The sequence below is a fragment of the Panthera uncia genome, chromosome A2 (genome assembly GCF_023721935.1).
Source record: "Panthera uncia isolate 11264 chromosome A2, Puncia_PCG_1.0, whole genome shotgun sequence".
NCBI classification, from domain to species: Eukaryota; Metazoa; Chordata; class Mammalia; order Carnivora; family Felidae; genus Panthera; species Panthera uncia.
The window spans coordinates 88,246,567-88,249,955 of NC_064816.1; the positions used below are offsets into that span (position 1 = coordinate 88,246,567).

The 3,389-nt window shown below is 43.4% G+C and overlaps 1 protein-coding gene across 2 annotated transcripts in view; it reads right to left on the bottom strand.

Moving 5' to 3' along the window:
- Positions 1-3,049, bottom strand: part of STEAP4 (STEAP4 metalloreductase) — a 24,740-nt gene extending 21,691 nt beyond the window's left edge. For both annotated transcript variants that reach the window (XM_049641405.1, XM_049641404.1), the window contains exon 1: positions 2,943-3,049. The gene's annotated coding sequence lies outside the window, so the exon portion shown is untranslated. The remainder of the gene's footprint in view (positions 1-2,942) is intronic.
- Between the last annotated feature and the right edge of the window lie 340 nt (positions 3,050-3,389).

Genomic DNA, 3,389 nt, shown 5'->3' on the forward strand with positions numbered 1-3,389 from the left:
AGGCCCCCCGGGCGGCCCCCCCCCTTTTTTTCTGCCCCCCCCCCCCCCCCCCCCCCCCCCCCCCCAGTATTTGGAACTGAGGCAAAAGAGACTACCTAGTTTGGGTTCTAATAACCCTCTAAGAGGTCTACTATGTAGTTATATTGTTACCTCTTAGGTTTCTTTTTATTCAGAATTATAGGTCCTAACTTTTCAAAATTACCCTTCGCACACACTTTTTTCCTTTTAAGATGAAAATTGAACTTTGCTTCAGCCTGACATTAGAACTGCTCATACGATCTACATTTAAAAGAAACATATTTCTCTCAAAATAACTTATCAGAAATATGTGATTGTCAAAGTACAATGTGGTAAGATCTCTCTCACATGGTTTAATAAACTCTTCTAGAACATTGTGGAGAAGGATTTGGATTAGGATGTCAATGTCCTGCCTAGTTAGAATGGAAATAGTTCTTCTAGTAGAAGAGTGTATTCTTTTTGTAGTGGTATATTTCGGAAAGATGATCTCCATAAAGTACAAGCATCCTTTGTTCTCTTTTCCTTAATGGTTTTGGAAAAACAAACTGTTTATGTATATAGGCCAAATAAGTTTTCTCATCATGCATTGTTTTAAGCATTAATTATCCTTTAGTTATTTATCGTCTTTGTTCCTTCCAGGACTGATTTCTTCTCAACAAAAGAACAAGTGTTAATTCAAATCATTTTGAAAAGTCATTCAAAATGTCTCAAGTAGGCTTAACACATCATGCAGAACTGCTCAGTAAGTCTTCATAATTGACTAATGACCCATTCTCTTTGGGCTTACAAAGAACAGAAACAAACAGGTGGCTTCAGAGCTCTTGTCTTTGTAAATCTTATTTCTGTTATTTATGGCATAAATGTAACTTCAAAAAAATGCTCCCACCCAGAAAACCACATTATTCGTAGCCTGTGTAGAATCTTAACAGTAAGAATTATAGGTAGATGTGGGTGCAGAGACTTAGCAAATGGCCTCCTTCTCAGAGGACAACTCAGGGGAAACTACCAAAAAGGTACCCTAGCAAGTCTTCAAGTTTGAAGGGTGATTATGTACATCTATTTGCCAGTAGCTTTTTAGCCTTCTTAAGATTTTAAAAGGAAATGATTTTTAAATAGCAGTTGACGACAGATCTAAGTGACTTATAAAAAGAACCAGATGGTGAGGATCACGAAACACTGGACTGTGTTTCCAAGGGTGACCGCAGAATCAGCTACTTGGGAGATTTTAAAAGGAGAATCTATGTCCTTTTAATAACGGCATTAACAATGGTGGAATGATGTAGGGGTGGTCCTTCAGGAGATCGTGAAATGCAGAGTGCCCAGGGTTTCTTCAATTTTGAAATTCTACGACAAATGAATCTATTTTTCTTAAAACTGTTCAGAACAAGGCTCAAGGCCCAGGGTTTTCAACTTATTAACAGGCTTATAAACTTTTATTTGGTTACTTCTAACAACCGTTAGTAAGCTGAAGCAAGACAGAAGTCTGGAAATTGTTTTCGAGTTAGGGGTCAGGTCTTGTACACATCGGTTTCTGAACATGAAGTTGCTCTGTGAACTTCTGCAGAGCCATAAATGTTGCCAATGGAGAAAGTGCTCTGACCCAATTTCTCTATACACATGTACCATTTACTTTACAACCCCAAAGCCTGATAAATAGGTTTTCTGGGTTGGCAATGTTTGCCACGCAGGTAGAATGCATGCAGGCAGAATTTCATTCTGTGCTAAATCACAGCATTCTGAAAAACTCGGGGCCTTGCAAAAGGCCATATCTCAAAAAAGTTACTGCTTCAAATAAATGTGCCATTTCATAAAATTACACCTACTGAATCAGAAAAAATGTTCTTTCATGTGAGTGACATTTATATGACTGCCATTTATAGGGAATAGGACATTCTCACAGAGCAAGGCTGAAGAATGGTTTTGAAAGCTGAGAGTATTCTCTGAATGATAAATGTGTTAGAAGTCTAAGATACTTGTGTGGGAAGAGACACTCCAAAACTGGGTAGTTTCCCTACAACACTGAAACTTGCATTAGTATGAAGAAAGTAATTCCTTGGTTATACTTACTGCATTAATGAGATTTTCTACATATTTCAAACCAGCAAGCATCTTTAGTCATTGATTTTCACCTTGGTAAAGTGTTGGACCCTGTCGATCATCTGGTCCAAGAGCCTTTTATTTTACATATGTGGAAAATGAGGCTGAGGTGGTGAGCTTCTAGTTAGAACTGGGAATAGAATTCTCCAACCTCCCTCCCTTATTCTCCGTCCAGCTCCCCTTCATGACACCAGTCATCTTTTTAAAAAGTTCCTAAATTACCATCCAGGGAGGGAGGGGAACTACCTTCTAGCTGCCTCTGGACAAACTGGCAAACAGAGATTTATTTATTCTTCACAATAAATTACTTTTTCCAACAGTATTTCTCTGGAAAAGCAATCGCTAAATTACAAAAGAGGGAGTTTAAATCGAGATCAAGGACGGAAGTGGTTGCAGATCTCGGCACACATTTCAGCTCTTGGTGAAGATCTGAGACTGCGGAGATTGCCAAAGCCACATTCTTCCAGGCGCCCTTCCTGGTGAGCGCCACAAAACCGCTCTCATCCAGAAGTTAAGATAGAGGAATATAAACCCTAAGTCTTCGGGTTTCTCTGCACCCTGGGGTAGAGATGGGCGATAAAACTCCAGGAAAATAGATGCTTGCTGAATTGCTTAACTCATCGCGGGACACCCTTGGATGGCCCGTCTTGGAGAGGGGCGCGGGGATAAGGGGGGCGCGGAGCGGACTTTGCCAGCACCTTCTTCCAGGTGCTTTCGGGCTGGAGAGTAGGGTCCTGGAAGTAGGGGCTCGAGGTGGGCTGAAGCAGATAAGGGAGGGGAGCCGCGCGGCGAAAAGTACGGGGCAGTAGCGGGCTACAGGGACCCACCTGCTAGCAAGTGCTTTTGAGGCGAGGCGGCCACGGTCAGGCGCAGCTGCAGCAGGGAGCGCCGGGGGTCAGCTCACAGCTCCGGGCTGCGGGTGGCGCCTCTCGCTCGTATAAGAGGCCAGAGAGAGGAGGGAGGGCCCGCTAGATTTCGCAAGATAAGCGGTGAAGAAAGCGTTTCCAGGAAGCGTTCAAACTGGGAATCCCGGGCAACTGGAAGAACCAGAACTTCCTGTGCTGCCACTGTGGCCGTTGCTGCAGATGTTGCTGCTGGTATCAGCCTGCGGGGTTTTCAAGGGTTTTCCCCAGAGCCCGTGGAATCTGCATTCCAGGCAGATTGAAATTTAGGGAGGCTGAGGAGGATCCCTCTCCCGAAGGAGCCAGACAACTCTGAGTAGCTGGGAAAACACCACCTGGTCTAGGCTTCGAGGCATTTCTCTTGCTGCCATT